Source organism: Pseudorca crassidens, chromosome 3 (assembly GCF_039906515.1).
Source record: "Pseudorca crassidens isolate mPseCra1 chromosome 3, mPseCra1.hap1, whole genome shotgun sequence".
In the NCBI taxonomy this organism is placed as follows: Eukaryota; Metazoa; Chordata; class Mammalia; order Artiodactyla; family Delphinidae; genus Pseudorca; species Pseudorca crassidens.
In genome coordinates this window covers 142,718,656-142,733,218 of record NC_090298.1, presented here as the reverse complement: position 1 = coordinate 142,733,218, position 14,563 = coordinate 142,718,656, and positions in this window count along the sequence as shown.

Below are 14,563 nucleotides of genomic sequence, written 5' to 3'. Positions count from 1 at the left end.
ATGCCTTACTACCATTTATCTCACACTTCTATAAGTTATCTTACTATGTCCCCACTAGCCTGAGCACCTTCGAAGGTGAGGTCTTCATGGGGAAAATAGATGAGTTTATTCTCATTTATCAGTGAGCTACTTGGGACAATCTCAAAATCATATTAGTGAATAGATGCCACAGAAGAATACATACAGAACAAATAATATTAAATTTTTAAACATGCAAGAATATTATATATATTTTAGAAATATGTGGTAGGAGTAAAAAGATAGGCATGAGAAAAATAAATGCAAAAGATGTATAATAAATGTTTCCTGGAGAAACTAAATGGGACATGAAATGGAAGGAGGGTATGTCTTGTCTATCCAAAAGGCTACATCTTTACTGTAATACTTTGTTTCTTAAAGCTGGATGGTTGGGCTTCCCTGGTGGTGCAGTGGTTGAGAGTCCGCCTGCCAATGCAGGGGACACGGGTTCATGCCCCGGTCCAGGAAGATCCCACATGCCGTGGAGCAGCTGGGCCCATGAGCCACGGCCGCTGAGCCTGTGCTCCGCAACGGAGAGGCCACAACAGTGAGAGGCCCACGTACCGCAAAAAAAAAAAGGCTGAATCGTATATTATTATTTATACCTTTGTATGCATGTTAAATATCTTTAAATGAATTCTAAAAGGAAAATAAAGAGCATGGGATTTGGAGTTGGAAAGTTCCCACCTCTGCAACTGTCTGGGAGATCCTAGACACGTTACTTTTTAAGCCTCAGATTCCCCATGCACAAAATGGGGATAAAGAATTATTTCAAGGGTTTTGTAGAAATTATAAGAAATTACATCTATGAGTATACAGCACAGGGTCTGGCACAGATCAAGTGCTCAGGAAATGTGTGTTGAATAAATGAACAAATATTAAGAACTATATAAGATATTTGTAAATGCTTCCAGAGAAGCTTACTTAATTAGCACCTTGACATCTTTAAAGTAAAACATCCTATCTGTCTCATTTGTAAATACTTGAGTGTGGAGAGTGGAACAAATGTCAAGACCCTGAAATGTTTTCTTCACCTTCAGAGATCATCTTGAATGTTTAAATATCCATGATGAGGATAAAACATGAGCCCTTCAGCAGAAGGATCACAGTGTAAAGAAGAGGGACTTCAAACAGGATGTCCTGCCTCCCTGGAGTCAACTCCTGCTGCCAATCACTTTCCTTCCGCCCTTGATCCAAACTTTGGAAACTCACAGAGCTGCAGGCAGTCGGCATTTTGGGGGGGCTCTCCCACTGCGGAGCACAGGCTCTGAACTCGCAAGCTCTGGACGCGCAGACTCAGGGGCCATGGCTCACGGGCCCAGCCGCTCCGTGGCATGTGGGATCCTCCCGGACCGGGGCACGAACCCGCGTCCTCTGTATCGGCAGGCGGACTCTCAACCACTGCGCCACCAGGTAAGCCCCATCTTTTTTATATACAGTCCCCACCGCAGCATCTTCCATCCCACCCTCACTAAACTGTCAAATCTCAGGACCAAGGACAGCTCCCTGGCACGATGAACCTGTGCTACCAAAACTGATCTGGGCAGGCTCCCAAAGCTCTCGAGGAATGTTTGGTCATGAAAGCAAGCTGAGGCAGCCGGAACCAACCTCTGCAGTTCTCTGCTAACTTCGGTAACAGGGTCTTCTTAGTGAAACTGCGAGAACCTGGTGGCCATTTCTTGACAGTTCTTGGGAAAATCATGGAAACTTGAATTTCAATCATATTGAACAGTTCATTTAAAATAGTTTTCAACCAGATTGTGTGCTAGACGATGTTCTACTGGGGAAGAAAGATTTTAAAAGTAAACATCTAAATGTATAAATACATATTTTTCAAGATAAATCAAAGAAACAACCCTGAGCTAGGGGTTGACAGAGGAACAATTTAAAATTGGCTGACCAAAGGCAATCTGAGAAACTAATATTGAATCTGGACTAAAAGGAACTGGCCATACAGAGAACAGAGGGACACACCCACTGAAGATAAACAGTGTGTGCAAAGGTCTGGGGAAGGGAACGAAATGGTCTCGGGAGGCAAAATATTTCCATAAGATGGAACAGAAAGGGCAACAGCTCTGAAGGCAGAATGAGGCTGCCCTGTTTGTGGAATAGAAAGAAAGCAATGTGGCCTCAGGGCTTTCAGCAAGATGAAGAAGTTATGCGATTAGGTCAACGAGGGTACCTGGGACCACAACAACCAAGGCTACCAAGGCCATGGTTAAGAGTTTGGGTTTTATTCTACAAGTGATGAGAAGTGGTTGGAATGACTTAGGCAGGGAAGTGATATAATCAGATGTATGCTTTTAAAGACTGTTGTTTGGAGAATGAACTGAAATGAGGCAAGCAGTAGGAACAAAGAGGTGTGTGAGCTGTCCAAGTGAGAGATGAAGCCAGCCTACATGAGGAAGGTGGTTGAGATGGAGAAAAGTGTATGGATTCAGGAAACGTTTTGGAAGTTGAATAGATGTGAGGGTAAGAAAAAAGGAAGATTACATTTGAAGTTTTTCCTCTGAGCAATTGAGTGGAGATGCCTTTAAATTGATGTGAGGAGAACAGACCAATGAGAGACCAGGAGTTCAATCTTGAGCATGCTAAGTTTGAGAGCTGAGAAGAAACCAAGTGAAGGTATTCAGTAGCTGGTTATATAAACGTGGAGCTCAGTTTGAGTTGGACATTCATTCAGCATCTTTCACATATAGATTGTACTTAGAGCAGGGGTTCTTATACGGGACAGGGGGATTTCGTCACCAGATGACATTTGCCATTTCTGGAGACATTTTTGTCTGTCACTCCTGGGGGCAGGAAGAATGTTACTAGATCTATTGGGTAGATGCCAGGAATGCTGTTAAACCCTCTGCAGAGCACAGGATAGGTCCCACAAAAGAGAATTATCCCACCCAAAATGACAATAGTGACAAGGTTGGGAAACTCTGGCTTAGCATCTGGATAGAGATTGTACCACCCAAGGAAGAGTATTAATAGACAGGAGAAGACATCTCAGGACTACTCAAGATTCCTCTGTAGTCTACCCATGTCCTTTCACTCTTACTACGTGTGATCTAAGCCTCTGAAAATAATAACATCAACAACCCCTGGGCTTGTGAAAAGGGAAATGAGATGATGTTTATTAGATGTCAGCACATTATCTAGAATCAGGAGGTGCTCAGCAGATGACTGCTGCTCCTCTATGTAGCCTAGCTTTACTTCTGTGTTTTTATGAGGGCTCTGTGCGCGTCCCATCCAAAACAACAGCATTTTCTTAGCCTAGAGTCCCATCTATGAGCTCCCCAGCACCCTCTGCACACCTTTTTAGGGCACATTTCACATCAGAAGTCTCTATTTATGAGCCTGTCCACCCCTGCTTGCCAGGAAGGAGGAAGCAGATTTTACTCACATTTCCTGAACTCCTGTAATTTGGCCAGACTCCAAGTCAGACACATTCAGTCTCCTTTAACCCACACACCAACCCTGGGGAAGCACGAGCTAGTATCTCCAGTTTACAGTGGCCGTCAACAGGGCTCAATGTAGGTAATACACAAATTAACTTCAAACACCTTCCTTCTCCACTAAACCAAATCAGGGCGCAATATCTGCTGATATAGCCTTTTAAAAATTGTTTGATACCAGCCCTGGGAACCCAAACAAAGGTGCCAACTCCCATCCCCATTTGACCTTGGTTTCCACATCTAGAGTTTCACGGGGCAAAGACAGGCCAACTCTGGTTCCCCCTGCTCAGCCCTCCTACCTGCCCAGCCTCAGGCATCCTCCTTGGAAATTCAGCCTCTGTGCCCACAAGCTGTTCATGCCTCAGCTCCTTCCGCTGAGACAGTTTCAGCCAAGCCATTGCCTCTGAGCCCAGCAGGCTTCAGCTATGTTGCTCAGGGCTGAGCACATAATGGCTGAGCCCCTGATCCTGCAAAAACCTCTTCCCAGGTCCTGAGGGAGAGAGGGGAGCTTTTCACTGCACTGGCCGCCTAGCAAGAAAGAGAGAGGGCTTGAGTTTATCAGCTGGGCCTCTGGTGAAATATCTAGAAGGAACCACTGAAAGATGCCCAATTTGGAAAAGATCTGGTGGCAGCTTTTGGGAGAGGTAACAAGTGGCCTTTAGTCTCTAGCTTTTCTAAGTCTCGGTTTCCTCCTTAAATGCATGGAAGTAATAATCACTTCCTTGCAAGACACCAAGGGGTGTGGGACTTCAGCTAACATATATATACATAGATGAATCACCAAGAGTTCATCTATGTACATAGATTCTATGATCCCATTTCATATTGCACCATATATGAATGCATGGTATAAATGAATGGCTTTTTGCTTTCATATTTCATAATACTATCATATTAATAGTATCATGGTCCCATTAAAGACCTATTAATCTCATATATTTGTCAGTAGTCTTTGTTAAATTTTTCCAAAAAATTTTAAGTCCTGCTGTAGAGAGAAATTCTCATGTTATACATACATATTTACATATTATTTCTTCAAAGTATATCATGTGAATTCAGATTTACCTCAATGCCAGGAATAATGTTTAGGTAAGGAAAAAGAAAACTGTTATGATCTCAGGTAGAAAATAGTTAGATTGCTTTGAGTTTTAGATTGTTTTAAGCTTTTTCAAAACTGGAATTTATTCTGTTTTCCTAAAAATGATTAGAAAATCATGCCTTTGGTTTCCTTATTGATGACTGCGCTATCCTTCTCTTAGCGTTTTGTATTCAACTTCCAGATTCACATTTAATTAGATCCAAACAGTGTTATAAGAATCTGATTGATATTTATCACCTTCATTTAAAAACTACCTTCTGCACACTTCAAAGCTATTAATGTGGATTGATTTGACCAATAACCACTGTTTGATCCTTACAATTAAATTTTGTAGCTAAAAAAAGAGCTAACATATAGAAAAAGCATACTGTATCATGTCCAGCACGCGCACAGACACACACACACGCACACGCACACACACACACACGCACACACACACACAGAGCTTGGCAAAGAAGAGCCATTACAGTATATTCTATTTTACTTTATTAAGCAATACGTGTTCGTTGAAGAAAAATTAGATAACGCAGAGAAATACAAAGAGAAAAAGCCAACCACAGCCCACCTTCCTAAGATAATCACCATGAACATTTTTGAGAGGAACTTTAAAACTTCTTTTTTTTTGGACGCATGCACCTGTGTATGCATCTAGACTCACAAAAGTGCGATTAGATCATTAGCAGAGGCTGTTATCGTAAAAGCAGAAGTTCCACAGTTCCCAGAGGACCCGCTAGTGTCCATGAACGTGTGTGTGAGCTTCACTTTGCCCTCTGCCCCGTGTGAGTTGGCATTGGAGAAAAACAGGTCAGTATCCTCCAGACGAAGAGAAATTCCCTGCAGATGAAGTTACCTAAAGACCAAGGTTCATACCACATGAGCTGCAGTTAGAATGACTCTTGTATGCTTGCTTGGACTGAGTTCCTTTGAAAGTAGGTAATCTTGCAGCGCAGATGCACGTGAGTTTGGTGACTGTGGAGGAGCTCTGGTCTTCCCTGAGAGTGAACTTCGGCATCGGGAATCACTAATAGTCCAAGAGATTCACATTTACGAACACTTACTATGGAGGAGGCACTTGCTTTCCTGCTTTACGTAGTATTTGCTCATTTAATCTTTGCAATTTTATGAGGTTTACAGATGGGGAAACTGCGGCATGGAGCATAAAGGGAGCCCTAAGGCTGGCTTCCTCTACGAACTCCCCATGGGACCTCGGGCAACTCATTTTAACCTCTCTGAGCCTCTGTTTGCTTGGCTGGAAAGGAAGGTGATAAGCCAGTCTAGAAGTGCAACCTAGAAAGACACAATGTACAAATAGTTCTCAGCACAAAAAGGGAGCTCAAAACATTAGCGTATTTTCTTTTTCTTTTTCAAAAAGTCCTTGGCAAAATTTTAACTCTGCGCCCCACCCTAGCTTCCTGGACTAGAAATGTAGTTTCATCAATTTAATCAACTAGTTGTTGCTTCTCATCCTGGCCACACATGTGTTTCTGTCTCTCGCAGCCTCATTAGCCTGTCCTTGGTGACCGGGCTGGGAACACGCCAAGAGCTGTCAAGTGTAACAGCCCATGGTTCCCACGGCCTTGGAGTGTATCATTTCCTGGTGAATTTTCACCTGTCCACAGAGGCTGTCAAGTGCTGGGGAAAGCAGAAAACTCACAGAACTCAATCAGAGATTCAAAGCAACTGAGAGCTCATCTAGGTCAACCAGCTCACTGTACAAATGGGGAAACTGAGGCCCAGAGAGGGACCTATTACTTTAACATTGGACATTTGAGGAATTTATTTTTTGAACAAGTATTTTCCCTTTATAGGCTCTCAGAACTTCTGGATGGGTAAAGGAAGGTGCTAAAATAATGAGGTCATGGAGCAATAGAATGTCTATAGCCTTGTAGCTATTCACCTCTCTCAGCTCTAAGCTAGAGGGGACCCAAGAGTTTTCATGGTAGGGATGCTTACTTCCTGCTATCCCTACACTATCATGGGATGGTGAGAAGGTAGTGGAGAAGGAGAGGTTTGATGGAAACCCTGTCTCCAGCCCATCCTCTGTAAATGAAAGCCCCTCATCACTAAGTACATTTTTGCATGGGATGAATGCTCTGAGTGTGTGAAGCTTTGATCATGTGGAGAGTCTGCTAGACAGAAAGTATAGCTGTTCTCCACACAGAACCAACTTGTCACCGAAAGGAGAGACCATTTCTCATTTCTGCCATCCGTTACCTAGGGAATAAGAAGGATCTTCAGAATGAAACAGGGAAGGCTGTCCCCGTGATTACACTGCCTGGATTCTCCAGATTATTTTCCTGGATGTTTGTCAATGTGCCTGGACTAACTCTGCAAGCTCAGTGGAAGCTGGGTCGAGGTCTGCACTGGGTGGAGACCACAGCATTAAAGGGGGCCAGTGGGGTCAGAGCCAGAGACAACCTTGGTCAGATACTTTGTGCTGCTGGTTCTTCCTGCTGAGTGCTCCTGCAACCAGAGGAAACCTTGTAGTGTTTGGGGTTCTCTTTCACTGAAAAAATTTCTTCTCTTCCACTCTCCCAGGAACTGAAGTTCTGTAACAATACATGGAATAACCCAATGCTGAAATAAAAGCCCTGAGGTAGAGGGGCTAATCAATACTGGTTCAGTCTTTCTTCCTTCTGGAAATACGTCACCAAACACATCACGAGCCATAGAGAAGGATCCAGGCAAACTAATTACCTTTGATAGAACTAATAATAGTTAAGAAGTAGTGCATACTCAGGGATGACCCACATTACAAGCATTGTCTAACTTAACCCTTGCAAGGTGGGAATTACTATTATACCCATTTTACAGATGAGGAAAACAAAGCTCAAAGGGGTGAAGTGACCATCCAAGGTCATCCAAGGCACAGCTGAAATTCAGAGGTCTCACTCACTTCCAATTCCATGCTTTCACGTCCTCTGTGGGACAAGATGAGAGCCCCCAAAGCAGCATCAGTCATCTGTTCCACCCTCACATGGGGCCGTGTCGGGGGTGTGGAACCGTGGCTGGTTGGTGAGACCATGCATAAGTCACTATGGCCGACCGCCTGTCCTCAGCATCAGCCTGAGCCTTTGCGCCTGCCAGCGGCAGAAATATCGCTGCCGCCTCGTGGCTCACTCACACACGTCAGCTACAACCTGCCAGACGCGTGTGGGCGTCGACAAGTTAGGTACAAACTCCAAAAATTTAACGTTGCCTCTGCTCCAAATCCAGCACTGTAACCCCAGGCATTTTGCTTTTCATCTTCATTTTGCAAACTCAACAGAAGCAGCGCTGGCAATAAATCCCTGCCACCTGCACAGGTCCTGGGAGGGGAACAGCCGTGGAAAGCAGAACTGTGGGCCAGCTTGGCCCAGCTCACCTGGCTGAGCCCCCAACTCTGCCCTGTCAACCAGCATCTTAGCCCACAACCTCTAGGGCTTGGCTCAAATGCTCCCAAAGCCTCCTGCCAGGACTGACCTGGGCATCTTTGCACCCAGCTGGGGACTCAATGTCACCTTCCACAGAAGTGGGAAGGTGATCAGATTGTGGCCTCTGGGCAGACAAACCTGCTTGGAATCCCGGCTTGATTTTAATTAGCTGTGTGGTCTTGGGAAAACTGCTTAAAGCTTTCAAACATTAATTCCTTCATCTGTAAAATGAGGAAGATAATAATTACATCTAATAAAAAGGAAGTGACCTGGGGGAGTATGTGAGATGATGTCTGGCACGTAGACCACACTACTTAATTATACTGTGATGACTATTATACTATATGAATACTAATTAATAATTAATAATCATTTATTACTAGGTCACATATTCCTCCTCTTCTTAGCCATAAAACATCTAAAGTTCCTTCCAAATCTGCTACCCAGTAGCCTACTAGTGTCTCGTGGAGAGTAAATGAGCCCATGAAGGCATGTGAAACACCTGCACAGCTGGAACATCACAGTCATGCAAGAGGCAGATGTGAGGCAGCATCAGTAGCAGTTATGAATCTGTGCTTGTAGGATGCGGTCTTACTAACCAGGTGGAGGTGTCTTCACGAGGACAATTAAAGTGCCCACCTCATAAGGTTGTTTAATGCATACAATGCAGGCTCCAGCATTCAACCTACTCTCACCTCTTCCCATCACTATGGCTGCTACAACTCTGGCTCCAGATGCTGGCTCTTCCCACCCCCAGCTGCCCCTGCACACTGGGGTCTTCCTGCTGGCCCCTATTCTCATCCACAGACATAGTCCCTTGAGGGTGCCTTTATAGCCTTCTTTATTCTTTTTCTCTTTTGCTCTTTTAGATACTGTTGCAATAAACCTCTTAGCTCTTAGCTTTTCCTTTCCACTAAGTTACTCCTTTGGAGAGTAAAATTATTATTGCTTTTTATCTTTTGGCCACACCGTGTGGCATGTGGGATCTTAGTTCCCTGACCAGGGATCGAACCTGTGCCCCCTGCATTGGCAGCGTGGAGTCTTAACCACTGGACCACCAGGAAAGTCCCCCGAGAGTAAAATTATTTGATTGAAGGAAGCAACATTGTTTGACTTTGTATACAGCTTGCTACTACTTTTCAAAATGCACTATGTCCATTCACACCATTATCCCTAGGACACAAGTGTGCCAGTTTTACCACATCCTGACCAGCGCTGGGAATTACAATTTTCCCATTTATTTTACTTATTTCGTAGGTATAAAACAGTACCCACCCCCTTGTTTAAATTTGTACTTCTTTGACCACCATATGAATAATTCCTCTTGTGTGTATTATGTCTTTATCTTTGTTGCACCTGGGTCTCAATAGTTGAGTATTTTTAAAGGATTGCTTGAATCTGAATAACTTCGATTTTGTTAAAGTTGGTGATGGAGAAAGCCCCACTCTGATCAGCTGTGGTTAACTGGGATTATACTAGCCTGAACTAGTTCAAGCATGGTGGTCTGTGTCTCTAAGGACTAGTTCCCTTGCTTAAAGCACTTTCCAGATTCTTCTGGATTCCTACAGTTTCTGCAACAAGAGCTCTTGTGCAAACACATGACATTTTCCTCTTAATCCTTCTAGCTGCCATCTATAAATCTAGAGACATGTGGCTGCATCTATCACAGTCAGCCTACCACACACTCAGGTGACAGGAATCCAGCCAGGGTTGATGCCACCCCCACCTCCTCCACGTGAGGATGTAACATGTAGGATTAAGAATCCTGGCTCCAACACCTACTGGCTGGGTGACCTTGAAGCCTCTCTCATCTGTTTCCTCATCTCTGAAGTAGGCACAAACAATGTACTTACAGGGATTCCAGGAGGAAAGATGGTGTGGCCAAAACAAAGGGATAACAAAGGCAGAAACTTGGGTGGTAGATGGTCTTGGGTTCAGATCCCATCTCATCATCTATGCACTGTGAGGCTTTGGGAATGTCTGAACCTCGATTTTTACATCTGTAAAATGGAGGAGTTATCTTTACTCCATCAGATTGTGAGGCAGACTAAATGACACAACATGTACACAGTGTTTTGTGCTCTGCCTGGCTCACACGTGAGTAAAAGATACTACTTCCCTTTCTTGCCTCTTCAAATGAGCTAAATTCTGTGAAAGTGATTTCATGAGGCACCAAATACATTTTAAGTCTCAACCACAACAAACAGACCCTGAGGGTCCACTGGGGGCAGACCCTCCCTCCTGGTAACTCTGTCAGGATGAGTGCAGCTCAGTCACACCCTCTGCCCAGGACTAGGAAAGATTTAGGAGAAAGACTCAACACAGGTCTTACCCTTGAGAGACTGCCAAACAAGGTTCCTAATGTGTCTACTCCCTGCTGACAGCAATGATCCACAATGCCTCTGAGGGCATAAAAAGTAGCCAGAGATCTAGCTTAAAAGAAAAATAAAGCCTACATCCCCAGAGATTCTTTCTCCATAGGACTGGAGCCCAGGATTCTGAATTTTTAATAAGGTACTTTTAAGTACCCCCACCAAGGTACTTTTCATGCAGGTGGCCTGTGGATAGCTTGAGAAACTGTTTAAGGTAAAAGGTAGCAGCTTTTCTTCCCAGTCATCCAACAAATATGTCTGCATTGTCTGCCTCAGACACACATTGAGCTAAGGACAGGGACAAAGTGTTGAGCAGGCAGACACAGTCTTGCCCTCAAGGATTTTCAGCCTCCACCAGTGATGGGAGGAGGGGAGTGAGCAGTTAAAAGTGCTGATTTCTGCATCGGGGAAATTCAAATCAAAACTTCAATGAGATATCACCTCAGACCTGTCAGAATGGCTATCATCAAAAAGAACACAAGTAGCAAGTGTTGGAGAGCACATGGAGAAAAGGGGACCCTCCGACCTTGTTGGTGGGAATGTAAATTGGTGCAGCCACTGTGGAGATAGTGATTGCTCAAAAAACTAAAAATAGAACTACCATATTACCCAGCAGTTCCACTCCTGGGTATATATCTGTAAAGAGCAACAACATTAATTCAAAAAGATACATGCACCCCAAAGTTCATAGCAGCACTATTTACAATTGCCAGTATATGGAAGCAACCTAAGTGTCCATCAACAGGTAAATGGATAAAGAGGATGTGATATTTATATACAATGGAATACTACTCAATCATAAGAAAGAACAAAATTTTGCCATTTGTAGCAACATGAATGGACTTGGAGGGTGTTATGCTAAGTGAAATAGGTCAGACAGAGAAAGACAAATACTGTAGGATATCACTTATATGTGGAATCTAAAAAAATACAACATACTAGTGAATAAAACAAAAAAGAAGCAGACTCAGATATAGAGAACAAACTAGTGGTTACCAGTGGGGAGAGGGGAGGGCTATGAGGCAATATAGGTGCAGGGGATTTTTAAAAAGGGGGTTATTATGGGATTATAAGAAATCATCTGTGTGAAACTTTTGAAAATTGTAAAGCACAGTAGAATTTTAAAAATCTTTCATTCAATATAAACAAACAAATAATAAACTATTTTTTTAATTTAAAAATTAAAAAAAAGTTGCTGATTTCTGGGGCACAGCCTAGGACCGCTGAACCAGAATCTCTGCAGGTGGGCTCAGTGTCTGTATGGCTACAAAAACTCCCCAGGTGGATTTTGTGGACACAAAATCTTGAGAAGTACTCTCCCAGATAATCACACACAGCCCTGCCCTCCCAGAGCTTATGATCCCACACTGGCCGCTGACCAGGGAGCAAGTCCCCTACTGGCAGGGATATGTCATGACAGGGCAGCTGTGAGAACTAACTCTCTGGGGCCTGACCCAGGCCAGAGTCGGGGGGGCCTCCAAGAGGAAGTGATGCTTACGCCAAGCCTTGTCAGGGACAGGCATTCACCAGGCAGGGGAGTTCTCTGATGGACCAGTGGCAAAGGATGTGACACATGTAGGGCAAGAGAAAGAAATCCAAGAGTCCTGGGCATCACCTACAGAGGTCACAAGGTGATGAAGCTGTGAGTGGAGCAAAGGAGACAACTGTCCAGTTCTTACCTCTGCACAAGCCCAAACTCTACTTTGATGATGAATATTGGGGAAAATGGGTTCATTGCAACTATCTCAAAGCTTTCAGAAAAGATAAGACTATCTCCTCAAGACACTCGTCATGTATTTTACTAACTTGTGCTGAATACCTATACACCAGGCCCTTTTACATGGAGCATCTCACGCAATCCTGGAAGGAAGAGCAGTGGTTCCCCATTCTAGGAATGGGCAGATTGAGGCTCAGGTTTTCAACAGCGGTCAGTTTGTGAGCAGAGGATGGTTGCTGTGAGCATGGAGCCTAGAGCAGTTGGCTGGGTTCACAGCGTGGCTTCACTACTTATCAGGAGGTGACCATGGACAGGTCACTTCCTTCTCAGTGCCTCGGTTTCCTCATCTGTAAAATGGGGCTAATAGTCACACCTAACTCCTAGGTTGTTATGATGACTGAGTGAATGTATATAAAATGCCTTTAACAGTGCTGGGAATATGGTAATTCAATGTAATTGTGAGCTACCATGACTATCAATAACAGCAAACCCTAGAACAGCCCCATGAGGTGGCTTCTTATTGTTCCATGCTGCAGATAAGGAGGCTGAGGAGTGACATGTCTGCTAAGGTCACATGCCAGGCAAGAGGTAAGGCCAGGTGTGCCTGACCTCAAAGCCTTCATTTCCTCTCCTAAGCCCCAACACCTGCCTGGTTAGATCAGAAATGGCCATTTGGGAGAGGCTATCAGTGGGGGGATAAGAGCACAGGCCATGGAGGCGGAGTGTGGGGCTAAGATCTCACCCTGCCATTCACTAGCTGGGCAACCTCAGGCACGCTAACTTCCCTTGCTGCAGTGTTCTCATTTGTCAAAGAGGCATTGTAATATGACTTACCTGGGAGAGTTGCCTGAGGATGAAAAGTTACTACACAGATCCTCCTCAGAGCAGTCCTGGCACAGAGAAAGCACTGTGTTAGCTATTTCTGGTCCACATTTCTCTCTCTGAAGCCCTGACACCAGATGTGTTCCAGGATGCTTGGATATTAAGAAAGTAATATGTTGTATATGCCGTACACTAAGGAATAGTCCAGAGGATTCTGGACCGCATTCCATAATTAAACACAATAACATGCCAACAGAAAGACATGAATATCACACTCAGTGGAATAAACAAGTTGCCTCAGGTTTTGCTACTTAAGGAAGGGGTCAGAAAACTCCTCTGTAAAGGACCAGATACAGAATATTCCAGGTTTTGAGGCCACAGCGTCTTTAGCACAACAACTGAAGTTGCCAACCCATGGCTCATTGTGTTACAAAACTACTCTCTGTTTCCAGAGCTCTGAGGATCTGGGAATTTCCTGGAAAGGACTGTGGCCCAGGACCATCATTATTATCACATCATTCCCTCCAATCAAAAGTTATGACAAGTTCTTCTCTGTGTTTTCAATGAACAGAAACCCAGAAAACAAATGTATTTTTCAATACTACCCACAGTTCATTTAGTAAAGCAAAATCTTTCCCAAAAATATGGCTGCAAAGAGAGAAGGAATTATTAAAAGGTGTCACAGAGAATGCTATCGTGCCAGCCCAGATCAGAGAACCACAGGGACAGCCAGATTAAAGGGAAGTGTAAAATTTCTATCATGTCTTCAAAGATATTGAAAATAGCCATGGACTTTTAGGGCACTTCCTGATGGTTCTGGGGTTTCAGCTACTTTGCCAGTGATTTATATTTTAGGAGAAAATGAATGATATACCAGCTCTGCCCTGCAACCCCCAGAAAAAAGAAATCACTTGATTTGTGAATCATGGTCATGGATTCTTTGGTGGTAACATGTAATATATTCTGAGACGTGCATGGTGTAATTGTCAATATTTCGTGTTCATGTAGCTCTGAATTATCTGAGCATCTTCCTACATTGAACAAAGTACCATTTTATTTCAGGAGAATATGGGAGAGACGCCTGTAAAACTCTGTGAGACTCACAGAGAATGAATACTGCATGCATGCAGAAACCAGCGTTTAAAACAAGGGAGGGGGCAAGACTGAATTGAATCCTTGGAACAAAGGAGCTGCTTTGAAAAAAAAAATAGAGCAGTGTGTGTGTGTGTGTGTGTGTGTGTGTGTGTCCTTTTTGGAGTGTGTACACAGCCCGTTAGAGGTGCATAGTACTGTCTTAGTGCCTGTTAGTCAAAGGAAGAGTCCTGAACTTGAACTTAACTCCGTCCCTACAAACTGTGTGACCTTGGGCCTCAGTTTTTACAGTTATACAATAGCAATAATGTGCTCTCATTAGGTTGCTGTGAAGATTAAGTGACCAATTACTCGTGGAACTTCTTAGCATGGCCCCTAGCTCATTTTATTTCATTTCATTTCAACAAATATTCATTCGGTACCTGCTATATGTCAGGCACTCAGTCCGACCTGGGGATTCAGGGATGAGTAGGACAGAAATGGCCCCCTCTCTTTCATGAAGTTTGCAGTTTAGTGGAGGAGTGAGCATGAAACGCACACATAAATCAAAACATCTCAAAATATAAGAAGCACAAAGAAGGTTT